Source organism: Dasypus novemcinctus, chromosome 14, assembly GCF_030445035.2.
Source record: "Dasypus novemcinctus isolate mDasNov1 chromosome 14, mDasNov1.1.hap2, whole genome shotgun sequence".
In the NCBI taxonomy this organism is placed as follows: Eukaryota; Metazoa; Chordata; class Mammalia; order Cingulata; family Dasypodidae; genus Dasypus; species Dasypus novemcinctus.
Window position 1 is genome coordinate 40533037 of NC_080686.1, and position 17573 is coordinate 40550609.

Sequence of the window (17573 nt, forward strand, 5' to 3'; positions counted from 1 at the left end):
TTATAGGGCATAAAACAAGAAAATGGCTTCATAAGAGGTCTATTATATAGATATAGATATAGATAGACATAGACATAGATATACAGACATAGATGTAAATATAGATATATAATATTTACAGAGTTTCAGGTCATTTGAAAAAGCATGTTGTAAAATAATCATTGTTTTTGGTTTATTTTTTAGTAGTAATATGTTATAATTTGTTATGATTTTAAATTAAATATAGATATGAAAAATTCCTGGATTAAAGGATTGAGAAACCATTTAACTGTGTATTATTCCATTAACTGTGTATTATTCCTTTCAAATTTATTTCCCCCTAGAGGGGCTGTTAAATTTTTTGTTGGAAGTATAGAGTTAATGAACTTTAAGAGGGAAATAAAATAAATACCCTATGAAATACATAATATCTTTATAGAAATTTGTGAGTTATCCAAATCAAAATAACCTTAAATTGGCTAGCAAGTATAAGAGAAATATTAACAGGATAGCAAGATCTTTATAGATTTGCATTTGTCATCTGGCCATATACTTAGTATCTGCTCTATATTCTATTCAGATTAAAAATTTTTACTTGATGCTTATATATACCAAAGAATCTGCTCATATTTTAATTAAGAACTTCAGTAGTTTAATGCAAGGGGGTCATGTGATGGCTTGGAGTTTAAGCAATATGTGTCCCATAGTATATTTCTTCTGTAACTAGATATATATTTTAATAGAAATTCTTGCTGTGATTCACTGAGACTGCATAGCAGTGGTCTTAAATTTTTATTTTTCTGATATTCTTGTCTCTGAAAAAGAGTCAAAAAGCTCTTGACATTTATCATTTACCATTAGTGATTTGAACTATTTAAGGGTGTGAGTGAAGTATAGATTTTAATCACATTCTCCTGAGACTGGGGTATGGGGCTAAGTCACTTCAGTCATAACAGGAACTGGAGACAGCCCAGCATTCACAGGTGACCATGACTTTCTTCTTTTCCACTCATCATCTTAAAGCCATAATTGTCATTAAATGTGTGAAGCAATTACTTAGCATGTCCCCATTATGCTTTATTTAATCCTATAAAAGAAATAACATACTTTTGTAGCATTCTAGACATGGAGGATTGAGAAAGGTCTCAAAATTATGCCTGGAGACAGTCAAATCTTCACATTCTATGCTTATGCTTATCTTCACATTAAGAAAATAGCCTTTTTTGGTGGCCCACTAAAAATTACTCTGTAAGAGGTGAACCTCATATCGTGACCCTTGAGACAAAAGGAGCTCTCTTTTAACATTGTTGCCCTCTATATCTTATCCTCGTCCAAACCTCATCATATTCTTAATGAAAGTAATTCAGCATGGGAGAAAATACAATATTGCATTGAGGATTGGTATTTCTTAGAAGATCTGAACTTGAATGAGTTTCAGAAGATTGCTTGCTAGGGAGTCTTGAGCAAGTTTGTAGGATTTTTTAATATACTTTTTTTTTTAAGATACTTAGTTTACAAAAATGTTACATAAAAATTTATAGGAGATTCCCATATGCCCTGCTCCCTACCGCTCACACATTTTCCCACATTAACAACATCCTTCAGTAGTGTGGTACATTTGTTACAACTGATGAACACATTTTGGAGCTTTGTCACTAAGGTAGCTTATAGTTTACATTGTTGTTTACATTCTTTCCTTCCCATTTTTGTAATTTATGATAAGATATATATTACTTTGTATCTGTCATTGAAATGTCATTCAGAACAATTCCCAAGTCCCAAAAATGCCCCCAAATTACACCTACTTTTCCTCCTCTCTCCCCTCAGAACCTCCAGTGGCCACTGCCTCCACATCAATGGCAGTGGCTCTTCCAATGCTAGAATCACAATAAGTCTATAGTACAATAACAGTAAGTCTACTCTCCTCCCTAGTTCATTCCCCAACCCTGAGGATTCTGGGATGGTGATGCCTGCTCCACCTCTAATAGAGAGGGGGCTTAGATCCCATGGGGCAGATGGATGGGACTATCTTGCTTACAGTTGCAGACCCTCTCTGTTCCTTGGGATGATCATTGTCCATCATCATCACTCTGTTAATTGTCCTGGGTGACTCTAATGAACTGCAGAGTAGGTGTTACAACTCTGCGGAGATTCTGGGTTCAACTAGCACATGAAAAGCCCAAAGATTAAATGAAAGGGCAGAAGAGTCATGTTTAGGGAAATCACAACTGTGTCCAACCCTGTCACACTGGGGAGCATAAATTCCAAAGTAAGACTCACTTACAGGGTGCCAAACTCTTGAGCTGTGAGCCTTGCCTATAGCATCTGGATGTCTCAGAGTCCTCAGGAGCCCTGCTATTTTGAGTAGTATATAGTTTGGCAGTCAATGAGATCCTGCTGAGATGTGCATAAGCTTAACCTCTGGAATGATCTCCCAACTCACTTTTAAATCTCTTTGCCATATAAACTCAACTCTCTTTACCTTCTCCCCCCTGCCCCCCTCCTTTTTATTTGAGGTCTTTTTCCAGTTGCATTGCTAGTTGGTGCTTGGTAATAATCCCTAGGTGCCAGGGAGGCTTATCCCTAGGAGTCAGGTCCCATGCTGGGGAAAGGTAATGCATTTATATGCTGAGTTTGGCTTAGAGAGAGGCCACATTTGAACAAGGAGGCTTTCAGGATATAAACTTTAGGCACCTATAATACTAGGCTAAGTTTCAGTTTCTCAAGTAAAGGTTAATAAGTACAGTCATCAATATCAAGGGCCCTTCAGTGGCCCATTCTCCTTCACTAGTCACTGCTCCTGTTCTTGGGGGATTCTTGTTGTCCCAGTAGAGAATGTGAATTCTCTAGAGGATAGGAATTGGATATTCTTAGGGTTATTGTGTGAATCTTCACCCACAATGACAATGCCCATGAACACTTGAACACATTCATAGGTCTTCTAAATATGCCTCAGGTGAACCTACTCCCTTGCATTTTCCATCACTTATACCTTGCACCAGTTATTCTCCCCTGCCACAGTTGTAACCATTATGTGATGCAAAACTTCTTTGAAAAGGAAGCCAACAAAATAACTAAATATAATGAATAAGAAAATGAAATAATGATGGTTTTAAAATAACAAATAAAATGCAAAATATTTTAAAATAAATATGAAGTTATAAAATTATATAAAACTTTTAAAAACTTTTTTGGCATTATGTCTTTCATCATTGTAAGTTTGGTTGTCTTGTATATGCAGTGACATTTTCTTCTGTCTACTCACCTGTGTATTTTTTTGGTTTTGTCTTCAAAGAAGACAAAAGTTACAGAAAAATCATGTACAGAATATAATGGATTCCCATATACCCAACATCCTCCCCTGATTCCCTTTCCTCTATTAATAACATTTTACATTGGATGGTACTTTTGTTATAGTTGATGTACAAATATTGAAACATTGCTACTAACCATAGTTAATGACTTATATTATGGTTTACATTTTGAACCATACACTTTTATAAATTTTGGTGAAATTTAACATGCCCTGTATCCATCATTGCAAGATCATGTAGAACAATTCCATTTCCCCCAAAATGCCTCATGTTCCATCTATTCTATTTCTCCCTCCTCCTTCCCTCCGTACCCACAGAAACCATCAAACTTTTCTCCTTGAAGAACAAGATTCACAGTTACTTGCAACAACATTGAGGGCTTGACATACTGGCCTGTCCTCCCCTATTAAGCACTACCTATGCTTTTGAGAGACTTCTGCCCCTCTGTTTGAGACCATAGTAGGACTCCCCAGAATGGGAGTCCACACCTTCCTGCTCATTATATGGGTCTTCACCCACTGATATAATCATTATGACAAGATGAACACCCATACACTCCCTAGAAACCTACCTTAGATGCTCCTGCACCCAAATGCCCCCACACCCACGCCCTAAACCAGTAATCTTAAAAGAACATTCCCAATGTTGTAGTTTCAACATTCATATACCTGAAAATTCCCAGAGTTTACCTGCTGCCTCCCTCAACCCTCTCCCCGGTTTCATGGACAGTCCAACCCACTCTCCCCCTCACAAACCAGCACTTCCCAACCCAACAGTATCACTGCAACACTGCCATGCCAATCCACAGCACAACCGCTCACTTCTACCTTATCATAGATTTTGCCCATATGGGCTTTGCCTCACAACCTTCTCCTTTTCTGTCTTCTATAAACCTAATTCCAAACTCTAGCTCTGTGAGTCTGCTCAATTTGCTTAATTCATATCAGTAAGGTTATGTAATATTTGTCCTTCTGTACCTGGCTTGCTTCGCTCAACATAAGGTCTCCAAGATTCATCCTTGTTATCCCATGTGTTAATACTGCATTCCTTCTTATAGCTGAGTAATATTCCATTGTATGAATATACCACAATTTGCTTATCCATTCATCTGTTGATGGACCTTTGGGTTGTTTCCAACTATTGGCAATAGTAAATAATGCTGCTATGAACATTGGTGTGCGCATATCTGTTCATGTCCCTACTTTAAAGAGCAGTGGGATTGCTGGATCATATAGCAGTTCTATAGTTAGCTTCCTGAGAAACCACCAGACTGTCCTCCACAATGGTTGCACCATTCTGCACTCCCACCACCAGTGGATGAGGGTTCTAATTCCTCCACATCCTCTCCATTGCTTGTAGTTCTCTGTGTTTTTAATAGCCACCAATCTAATGGGTGTAAGATGATATCTCATTGTAGTTTTGATTTGCAATTCCCTAATAGCTAGTGATGTTGAGCATCTTTGCATGTGCTTTTTAGCCATTTGTATTTCTTCTTTGTTGAAGTGTCTATTCAAATCACTTGCCCATTTTTTAAATGGCTTGTACATCTTTTTATATTTGAGATGTAGGATTTCTTTATTTATGCTGGATATTAGGCCCCTATCAGATATATGTTTACCAAATATTTCCTCCTATTGAGTAGACTGCCTTTTCACTTTCTTGACAAATTCCTTAGAGGTGTAAAGTTTTTAATTTTGAGGCAGTCCCATTCATTTATTTTTTCTTTTGTTGCTTTTGCTTTGGGTGTAAAGTTCATGAAACCATTTCCTAATACAAGATCCTGAAGATGCTTCCCCACATTACCTTCCAAGATCTTTATGGTATTGACTCTTATATTTAGATCTTTGATCCATCTTGAGTTCATTTCTGTTTAAGGTGTGAGACGGTCTTCCTCTCTCATTCTTTTGGATATAGATAACCATTTCTCCAAGCAATGTTTGTTGAAAAGGTCATTCTTTCCCAGGTGAATGGGCTTGGTGGCCTTGTTGAACTTTAGTTCACTGTATATGCAACGATATATATTAGAGCTCTCAACGTGGTTAAAATGGTCATTATGTCTATCCTTGTGCCAATACCATGCAGTTTTAACCACTGTAGCTTTGTGGTATGTTTTAAAGTCAGGTAGTGTGATTCCTCTGATTTCATTTTTATTTTTCAATATGTCTTTGCCTATTCAAGGCCACTTGCTCTTCTAATTAAATTTCAGAGTTAGTTTTTCCAATTCAATAATAAATGCTGTGGGGATTTTTATTGGGATTGCATTAAATCTATAAATCAGTTTGGGTGGGATAGACAACTTAATGACGTTTAGTTTTTCTATCTGTGATTAAGGAATATTCTTCCATTTATTTAGATCTTCTTTGAGTTCCTTTAACAGTTTTATGTGGTTTTCTGTGTAAAAGTTATTTACATATTTACTAAAATTTATTCCTAGGTATTTAATTCTTTAATTCCTATTGAAATGAGATTTGTTTCTTGATTTCCTCCTCAGATTGCTCATTACTGGTGTACAGAAGTGCTACTGATTTTTAGATATTAATCTTCTAGCCAGTCACTTTGCTGAACTTGTTTATGAGCTCTAGAAGCATTGAGGTATAGGCTTTGAGGTATAGGATCGTGTCATCTGCAAATAATGAAATTGTTACTTCTTCCTTTCTAACTTGATGCTGTTTATATCTTTTTCTTACCTAAGTGCCTGAGCAAGTACTTCTAGCACAATGTTAAACAAGAGTGGTGAGAGAGTGCATCTTTGTCTTGTTCCAAATCTTAGAGGGAAAAGTTTTAAGATTTCACCATTGAATGTGATGTTAGCTGTGGACTTTTCATATATATTCTTTAGCATGTTGAAGAAGTTTCCTTCTATTCTTATCTATTAAAATGCTTTTATCAGGAAAGGGTGCTGTATTTTGTCAAATGCTTTTGTTGCATCTATAGAGATGATCTTATGATTTTTTTCTTTCAATCTGTTTATGTGGTGTATTACATTGACTGATTTTCTTATATTGAACTATGCTTGCATACCAAGGATGAAACCCACTTTTCACAGTGTATAATTTGTTTGATGTGTTGTTAAGTATAATTCAGAAGTATTTTGTTGAGGATTTTAGCATCTAGTTTCATTAGAGAGATTGGTCTACAGTTTTCCTTACTCGTGGCATCTTAGTTTGGTTTTTATATTAGGGTGATATTGACATCATAGAATGAGTTAGGCAATGTTCCTTTCACTTCTATTTTGAAAGACTTTAAGCAAGATTGGTGTTAGTTCTTTCTGGAATGTTTGTTAGAATTCATACACAGAGCCATCTTGTCCCGGGCTCTTCTTAGTTGGGAGGTTTTTGATGACTAATTCAATATCCTTACCTCTGGGAAGCGGACTTGGCCCAGTGGATAAGGCATCCATCTACCACCTGGGAGGTCCGTGGTTCAAACCCCAGGCCTCCTTGGCCCATGTGGAGCTGGCCCATGTGTGGTGCTGATGCATGCAAGGAGTGCCCTGCCATGCAGGGGTGCCCCCATTGTAGGGGACCCCTGCACACAAGGAGTGCGCCCTGTAAGGAGAGCTGCCCAGCATGAAAGAAAGTACAGCCTGCCCAAGAATGGTGTTGCATACACAGAGAGCTGACACAGCAAGATGATGCAACAAAAAGAAACACAGATTCCTGCCCAGTGCAAAAGAATGTGCAGCCTGCCCAAGAATAGCACTGCACACACAGAGAACTGATGCAGCAAGATAACGCAACAAAAAAGAAACACAGATTCCCATGCTGCTGACAAAAACAGAAATGGACAAAAAAAAGAACATGCAGCAAATGGACACAGAGAACAGTCAACTGGAGTGGGGGGGTGGGGGAAGGGGAGAGAAATAAATAAAAATAAATCTTTAAAAAAAAATCTCCTTACTTCTGACTGATCTGTTGAGTTCATCAATTTCCTCTTTCATCCATGTAGGCTGCTTGTGTGTTTCTAGGAATTTGAACATTTCCTCTAAATTATCCATTTGGTTGGCACACAATTTTTCAAAGTATTCTCTATGATACTCTATTTCAGTGGGGTCAGTGGTGATATCCCCTTCCTTATTTCTTGTTTTATGTAATTGCATCTTCTCTCTTTTTTTCCTTTGCTAGTCTAGCTAAGGGTTTGCCAATTTTATTACTATTCTCAAAGAACCAGCTTTTGGTTTTGTTTACTTTTTCTAGTGCTTTCTTATTTTCATTTTCATTAAGCCATGCTCTAATCTTTGTTAATTCCTTCTTTATACTTCCTTTGGGGTTGGTTTTTTTTCTTTTCCTAATTCCTCTAGATATGCAATGAGGTATTTGATTTTATCTCTTTCATCTTTTTTAATATAAGCATTTATGGCTAGGAATTTCCCTCTCAGTACAGTTTTTGCTGCATCTCAAGGGTTTTGATATGTTGTGTTGTAATTTTCATTTGTTTCAAGGTAGTTACTGATTTCCTTAGCAATTTCCTCCTTGACCCACTGATTGTCTTAAAGTGTGTTGTTTAATTTCCATATCTTTGTTCCTAAACTTCTTCTCTGCCCCCTACTGATTTCCAGCTTCATTCAATTGTGGTCAGAAAAATTACTTTGTAAATTTCAATCTTTCTGAATTCATTGAGAATTGATCTGTGGCCTAATATGTGGTGTATCCTGGAGAATGATCCATGTGCATTCAAGAAGAATGTATAGCCCACTGTATTTGGTGCAATGTTCTGTATATGTCTATTAGTCCAGATCCTCTAAGGTGTTGTTCAAGGTATTTGTTTCTTTATTGATTCTTTGGTGAGATTTTCTGTCTAATCATGTTAATGTTGTACATATGTCTCAACTATAATTGAAGAGGCACCTATTTCTCCACTTAGTTTTTCCAATGGCTGCCTCTTGTATTTAGATGCATAAATGTTTATGATTATTTTTTCTTCTTGATAAATTTTTCGCTTTTATTAATATATATGTCCTTCTTTTTCTCTTTACAACAATTTTGCATTTAAAGTATTTTGTGCAATATTAGTATAGCTACTCCCACCCTTTTTTTGGTTTCTGTTTGCATGTAACATTATTCTCCAACTATTCACTTTTAGCCTCCTTGCATCCCTAGGTCTAAGATGAGTTTCGGTCATATTTCCCTATCCATTCTGCCAATCTGTGTCTCTTGATTGGAGAGTTTAAGCCATTAGCATTCAGTGTTATTACTGACAAAGAATTACTTATACTAGCCATATTTTCTTTAGGATTATGTATGTCATTACGTTGTTTTTATTTCTCTTTTTGTCTTTTTAGTTATGCTTACACTCTCCTCCAATTCTCTCTCTCTCTCTTGTTTTTTCCTTCCAACATGTATAACTCCCTTTAGTGTTTCTTAAAGGGTAGTTTTCTTATTGGAAAACTTTCTTAATTTCTGTTTATTTGTGAATATATTGAACTCTCCCTCATTATTGAATGCCAGCTTTGCTAGATAGAGAATTCTTGGCTGGAAGTTTTGTTTTGTTTTGGTTTTTTCTTTTAGCACCTTAATTATGTCATGCCACTGCTTTCTTGCCTCCATAGTTTAAGATGAGAAATCAGCACTTAATCTTATCAAGCTTCCCTTGTATGTGATGGATCTCTTTTCTCTTGCTGCTTTCAGTATTCTCTTTGTCTTGAGCATTGGACAATTTTACAAGTATTTGTCTTTGGGTAAATCTGTTAGGATTTATGCAGTTTGGTGTGCTATGCTTCCTGGACAGTGTGCCCATGTCCCTCAATAGAGTTGGGAAACGTTCAGCCATTATTTCCCTCAACATTCCTTCTGCCCTTTTTTCCTAGTCTTCCCCCTCTGGGATGCCTATAATGCATATGTTTGTGTATTTCTTCTTGTCATTCAATTCCTTAGTCCCTGCTGGGTTTTTTCTATCTTTTTATCTATCTGTTCTACTATCTGTCTGATATCAGATGTACTATCTTCCAAGTCACTGATTCTTTCCTCTGCCTGTTTGAATCTGCTGCTATGTGCTTCCAGTGTATTTTTTATTTTTTGCTTTGTGCCATTCATCACCATAATATCCGTTATCTTTTCATGTATGTTTACAATCTCTTCAGTATTTTCTCCCATGTCTTCTTAATATCCTTAATCTCTTGCTTCACTTCATTAAATTGATTATTTATATTAGTCTGGACATCTATAATTAGTTGTTCCATGTTCTGCATCTCCTCCTGTTTTTTAGTTTGTCATTAGACTGGGCCATGTCTTTCTGTTTTGTAGTATGGCTTGGAATTTTTTTGTTGATGTCTAGGCAACTGTTTATCTTGATGGGTTTATTTGGTTGTTTAGTTTCTCTTTCTACACTAGGATTTTATTTGTGTGTGTGTGTGTGTGTGTGTTAGATTTCACTTTGACACTTTGTTCTTCTTATTCTGTATCATTGCTGTTGTCTATGTTGCCTTAAGAAAAAAACTTAGCACAAAAGAAAAAGAGATAAGAAGAGAAAAAGCATAATAGTAGTAATAATAAAAAGGTAGAGCTAAACAAGACTTAGAAAAATAATTAACATAAGTAAAAAAATCATAAGTACAGAGGAATAAGAATTTTAAAATTGAATATAAAAAGATGAACTGAGAAGCAAAATACAGAAAAATATATAGAATGAATTAAGTCTAATATGATGAGAAGAGATTAAAAGAAAAAAGAAAAGAAGAAATAAAGAAAAAGAAAAAATAAGGTAGGAAAACAGAGAAAAAAGAGAGAATGAAAACCAAAAAAATTGAAGAGCAAACAAAAAGAGGTGGAATGAATGAGAAACAACTGAACACAGAAGATAGAAAAATATAGGAAAGAAAAGAAACAATAAGGTAGGAATAATTAGTAAAAGAAAAAAAGGGTGGGGAACAAAGAAAGGGGAAGCACAACAAACAAAAAGCAAAATAGCAGCAACAACAACAAAAAAATAAATAATGAAGAAAAGCAGCCTCCCCTCTGAGTTCCCTAAGCAGCTTCTCAGGCTGTCAGTGTACATCAATCAATCACTATGCAGCATGCCCTCTGCGGGTGATGTACTGTGTTTTAGCACTTAAAATTAAAAAAATAAAAACAGAAAAAAGGAAACTAAAAAAACCCCAAAGAACAGATCCAAAAAAACCTAAAACAAAAGGAATGTCTACATGTTCTCTATCATAAGGTATAAGCTGGATACCTAATAAACAGGTGGATAACTCTCTTGATCATCCTGGGAATCAAATCAGGATCTTCCTATGTGCAATGCAGGAATTGTCTCCTTCAGTTAATCAGTCTTCAAGGAGCTATCTGTCCCCCAGGTGTTTTTAGACTTCTACAGCTTGCTAGAGTCCTACTGATTAGGTGCCTGTTCCTGCTCCCTCTCTAATCTAATTGCTTTCTCTCCCTGGGTGGCTGGGCTTGACAGCCTGTCAGAGCAGACCCCTCTTCCCATTCCCTGAAGGGTAAGGGTCTTTCTGAGATTCAAAGGAGGGCTCAGGTGGCCAAACTCACCTCAAAGAAACCACTCTCACCCTCTGCGAGACCCCTCTTCCCCCCAGGGAACACCCCCTCTCAGTCCATTGGTAGCAGCGAGGTGGGGTGGGGGGGTGAGGGGTATGGGACACACCACATAACTGAAGCCTGAAGCTACTTGTCCTGAAGGCAAGGTATATGTGCGGCTGTTTCTAGCCACAGGAGTCAACACCTCACAGTTTTCCTTTGGCTTCCTTATCTTTCCAGTACTCTCCAAGATGACTCAGAGCACCTTCTCTTTCCATATATATCCAAAACAGCTCCTTTAGTACCTTCTCTCCACTTATTTTGTGAGAGAGTCAGACCTCCTGAATTCTTGAATGCTCCATTCTAGTAGCTCTAAAGTGTGCATAATGACAACTCCATCTCTTCTGTTTATAGTAAAAATAAAATACTGTATGCATAGCATTAATAATGCTCAAGAAAGTTAGCTATTATTAAAAAGCACACTCTTTTTTGAAGAAGTTTTCTTTGCTTACTACATATGAAAAATTTAAAGTTCATTTATGAAGACTTGGAAAGAGGCCTTCTACTTAGACCCATGCCAAATTTTTCTTATATAGCAAGAATTTAAGCATGTTAGTGTAAACAATGATAGCATATAGCAATAGCAGTCCAAGTGGATCCATGAAGATCTAAGCACTTCTTGGATGACATGTAAGTTGCTTATAGTAGATCACAGTGGTGGTCATAGGGGTGGTGGTGGCTGGGATGATGAGGTGATCATCTAACAAGAACAAAGATTACAATTTACCTGGACAGAATTGCATCTCCAGACAGAATCTTCAGATATTTCAGTGAAACACAGTAAGGTTTCCTGGATCTTAACATTGGACTACCATAACGATAATCATATTCACTATGTTTTCATCCATTGGAGGAGCAAAAACTTGAGGTAGGACACCATATGCCATCAGTAACAGCTAGCAAAAGATGACAGACATAGCTTTAAAGATGAAAATTTTTAAATTTTAAAAAGTGTTTCCTCTTGGTTATATATCATTCATTTGGTAGTATCTAAATCTCAACACATGCTCTAAGATGAGTGCCCCTATTTTAAAGATAAGACAACCCAGAGACACAGGATGAATTGATTTTACTAAAAACATCATTTTGCTATCTGAGATAGGAACTACATTTTCCTCCAGTTTCTCATAGGTATTTTATGTAATATTACAATATGAACCTTAAAGAAGGATTAAATGAGGAAGGGCCAGATAACAATGCTAGCAAACAACTAAAGGAGAAAACAACAGGGGAAAATGACAAAGATTCTTCAGAGATGAGGCCATACAATAAAACAAATCTCAGGGTTTCTCAGAGAGCATAGCTTTGATTTTTATGCTTTAGCCATAAAACTATAACTTCCCCTAAGAAACTATTCTTACTCTATTGATATTAAAGCAATATAATACTTAGTTTAAAATTACTCAGCTGGGTCCTGTACTCATTCTCTATATTGTACAGGGTGAATACTTACTTCCTCTGTTGAGCAGAAATAAAAATATGGAATACCATTCAGGCCATGAGGTACTGCTTTGTAGAGTGTGAAGCATCTGTTTTTACTCAGTCACTAGAAATAAGCATTTCTCCACAGCTACTAATTTGACATAAGTTATAACTTATGAAACTCTATTCAAAGGTGCTCATATGCCCTTCAAAATAGCATGAGCCCATTATCAACTTATTAATTAGATGAAAGTAAAACAGTAACTCATTTCTATGAGTGGCAGTGGGGAGCTATTGCAGAAATATGAATTTGAACATTTTTCATCATTGTTTCTATAGAGTTTGAAAAATTCTTGGAAAAAGCCACTTTTTATTAAGGGTGGGCTTTATTTCACTTAACAAATATTTATTGAATACAAAATATTTTAAGTCCCAAACCTTCTCAAATTTATTAATTTGAGCACTTACAAGTGTTAATTATAGGTTCAAATAAAAGGGGAAGAAGAGCCACCTGTAGGAAACTTATAAATAAGTCTAACTCTAATATATTATTTTATTAATCTTATACCTATTAAGTTAAGATACTGTGATATGTATATGAAAATATAAATACAAAGTACAATAAAATAACTAATTTCACTGAATTGCTAACAATCTTAAGCAGTCCATCTGGTTATTCATTTAGTCTGAAAGAAAGTTGGGCAGAGGTAAAAGTCTATTACAACTCAAGAGAGATCCAAGATGGCAGAGTAGGGAATGTCAGGCTGCACTTCTCCTATAGAAACTCGTTAAGGTAATCAGGTTTACCTGGCAGAGGGGAAGCCATGGGACAGTGAAGGCAAATTGAGAGGACAGCTAGAGAGGAGCGACCTAGTTGGTGGGTGGAGAGGAAAACTGGGAGATAGGGCAGGCAAGCCAGTACACAGCTAGCTCAGAGGGAAAAGGAGGCTCAGAAAGAGATTTGGCTGGAAGGCTGATGCTCAGCCAGCTCTGAGAGTGAAGAAAGCCCCTGGGTGAACAGAGGGTGCATCCCAGTGCCCAAGAGCCTTTGAAGTGGGGGGAATTGTGAGAAAAAGAGATGTGGGGATTGGCACCCAGCCAGCTCAGTGGGAAAGGGGATAAAGGGTGAGGGAAAATAGGGCAAAATGGATAAAGAAATACGACCATCTATATGCTGTCTAAAAGAAGCTCACCTTAGACCCTGAGACAAAATGAGATTGGCAAGAGAAAGGATGGAAAGTGATTTCACATGCAAACAATAACCAAAAAAAGGCCAGAGTAGCTATACTAATATAGGACAGAACAGACTTTAAATGTAAAATTATTATGAGACTAAGAAAGACATTATATATTAATAAAAGGGGCAATCTATCAAGAAGAAAGAACAATCATATTTATGCACCTAACCAGGGTGCCCCAATGTACATATGCAAAATATGGAAAAACTAAGTAGAGAAATAGATGCCTCTACAATCACAGTAGGGGACTGTAATACACCATTATCACAATTAGACAGAACACCTCAACAGAGGCTTAATAAAGAAACAGACACCTTGAATAATATGTTGGAGGGGAAGTGGACTTGGCCCAGTGGTTAGGGCGTCCGTCTATCACATGGGCGGTCCGCGGTTCAAACCCCGGGCCTTCTTGACCCGTGTGGAGCTGGCCCATGTGCAGGGCTGATGCACGCAAGGAGTGCCGTGCCATGCAGGGGTGCACCCCGCATAGGGGAGCCCCATGTGCAAGGAGTGTGCCCCATAAAGAGAGCCGCCCAGCATGAAAAGAGACGGCAGCCTGCCTAGGAATGGTGCAGCACACATGGAGAGCTGACACAACAAGATGACGCAACAAAAAGAAACACAGATTCCCATGCCGCTGACAACAACAGAAGCGGACAAAGAAGAACATGCAGCAAATAGGCACAGAGAACAGACAACTGGGGCAAGGGGAGGGAAGGGGAGAGAAATAAAAATAAATAAATCTTTAAAATATATATATATATATAGGAGGAAGTAGACCAAAAAGACATATACAGAACATTACACCCAAATACGGCAGAATATGCATTCTGCTTGAATGTACATGGATCATTTTCCAGAATAGACCACATGCTGGTCATAGAACAAGTCTCAACAAATTTGAAAAAATTGAAATTATACAAAGTAATTTCTCTCACCACAAAAGAATGAAGTTTGAAATTAATAAGGGGCAGAGAACTAGAATAGACAAAAAATATGGAAGCTAAACAACACACTCTTAAGCAATCAGTGAGTCAAGGAAGAAATTGCAAAACAAGTCAGTAACTACCATGAAACAAATGAAAATAAGAACACAACATATCAAAACTTATGGGTGCAGTGAAAGCAGTGTGGAGAGGGAAATTTATAGCCATAAATTCTTACATAATAATGAAGAAAGCATTAAAATCAAAGACCTAACTCACAATTGGAAGAACTAGGAAAAGAGCAACAAACTAATCTCAAAGCAAGCAGAAAGACAGTAATAACAAAGATTGGAACAGAACCAAATGAAATTAAGAATTTAAAAAAACTAGAAAAAACATTTTAAAAAAAACAAAAGCTGGTTTCTTGAGAAGATTAATAAAATTGACAAACCCTTAGCTAGGCTAACAAAGAAAATATAAGGGAATAAATATTAATAAAATAAAAAAACAGGAGATATCACCACTGATTCCACAGAAATAAAAAGTATCATAAGAAAATGCTTTGAGAAATTGTATATCAAAAAGATGGAAAACTGAGATGAAATGGGCAAATTTCTAAAAACACAAAAACAACTTACATTTATGAGAGAAGAAATAGTAGAGCTCAACATACAATCACAAGTAGTAAGACTGAATTAGTTATCAAAAACTTCACAACCAAAAAAGTCCAGGACTATTGGCTTTACAAGTGAATTCTAGCAATCATTCCAAAAGAACTAACACCAATCCTATTTAAACTCTTCCAAAAACAGAAGTGAAGGGAATATTACTTAACTCATTCTATGATGCTAAGATCACCCTATCTACAAAAATATATAAAGATGCCACAAGAAAAGAAAACTACAGACCAATCTCTCTAATGAATTTATATGCTAAAATCCTCAACAAATTACTTGCTAATCATATTCAACAACACATAACAAAAATTATACGCCATGATCAAGTGGGTTTATTCCCAGGTATGCAAGTATGTTTCAACATAAGAAAACCAACCAATATAATATACCATATTAATAGATCAGAAGGAAAAAAATCACATGATCATCTCCACTGATACAGAAAAAGCATTTGACAAGACATAACATTCTTTCTTGATATAAACAACATGTTAAAAAGATAGGAATAGAAAGAAACTTTGTCAACATGATACAGGGTATATATGAAAAACCCACAGCTCACATCACGCTAATGGTGAAATGCTAAAGGTTTTCCATCTAAGATCTGGAACAAGGACGCCTAATGCTATGGCCCTTATTTAACATTATATTAGAAGTAATTGCTTCAGCACTTAGGCAATAAAAGAAATAAAGACATTCAAATTGGAAAGGAAGAAGTAAAAATTCCATTATTTGCAGATGACATGAACCTATTCATATAAAACCTTGAAAAATCTACAACCAAGCTTCTAGAGCTGATAACTGAGTTCAGTAAAGTGGCAGAATGAAAGGTCAACACTCAAAAATCTGTATCATTTCTGTATTCTCATAATGAGCAATATGAGGGGGAAATCAAGAATAAAATTCCACTTTCAATAGCAACTTAAAGAATCAAATATCTAGGAATAAACTTAGCTAAGGATGTAAAGGACTTGCATACAGAAAACTACAATATTGGCAAAAGAAATCAAAGAAGACCTAAATAAATGGAAGAATATTCCATGTTCATGAATTGGAAGACTAAATATCTTTAAGATGTCTGTCCTACCCAGATTGATTTACAAATTTAACACAATACCAATAAAATTACACCAGCATTTTTTACTGAGTTGGAAAAGCCAATTACAAAATTTAATGGGAGGGGCATGTGGCCCCAAATAGTCAAAAACTTAGTGAAAAAGAAAAGTTACATTGGAGGAATCACAACTACTTGACTTTAAAGCATACTACAAAGCTACAGTGGTCAAAACTGCATGGCATTGGCACAAATATGAAAATACTGATCAATGGAACCAAACTGAGAGATCTGATGTAGATCTGCACATATGATGCTAAATGATATTCAACAAATTCACCCAGCCTGCTCAAACTGGGGCAGAATTGTCTCTTCATCACATGGTGCTTGGAGAACTGGATATCAATAACCAAAAGAATTTGAGAGTATCACCATCTCACTCCCTATACAAAAAATGTCAAGATAGATCAAAGACTAAAATATAAGAGCCAAAACCACAAAGCTCCTAGAAGATAATGTAGGGGAGCATCTATGAGAACTTGTAGTAAGAAATGGTTTCATAAACTACATCCAAAGCATGAACAATGAAAGAAAAAAATAGATAAATAGGATCTCCTCAAACTTAAAAAATAATTGTGCTTCAAAAGATTTTGTCAAGAAATTGAAAAGGCAGCCTATTCAAAGGGAGAAAATATTTGGGAAATACTTATCCAGTAAGGGTCTAATATCCACCATATATGAAGAAATTCTACATCTCAAAAATAGAAAGGCAAACAACTCATTTTAAAAATGCAACTTTCAACGTGAGTTGGGAGGTCATTCCAGAGGTCTTGCTTATGCACGTCTCAGGAGGATCTCAGTAACTGTCACGGTAAGCAAAGCCTCAAGCAGGGTACTCCCAAGAGTGCTAGACACATCTGGATACTATAGGCAGGTCAGACAACCCTAGGAAATGGGCACCCACTATTGGGTCTTACCTTGGAATATATGTTAACCTATTTCACCAGTTTAAGAGAGTTACACACATGTATAATTTCCCTACACATGGTTCTCCTCCCCTATTTATTTGAACCTATAATTAGCACTATAACATTTATATATGTGTCCCAGAGATTTAAATCTTCTGGCTATTCATATGCCAGTTGAGTCCTGAATCTCTACAGAGTTGGAGCCAACACCTACTCTTCAGTTCATTGGACTCACCCAGGGCAACTAACAAAATACTGATGATTCACATCATCCATCCCCCCCAAAAAGAGTGAGTATCTACAATGCAAGCAAAACAGTTTCATCCATCTGCCCCATTGGATCTAAGCCCCTCTCAATTGGAAGCAGAGTGGGTACATCCTAAAATACTCAAGATTGAAGAATGACACAAAAGGGAAAATGCCACCATGGACCAAAGTAGATTTATTATTACTCTAGCAATGG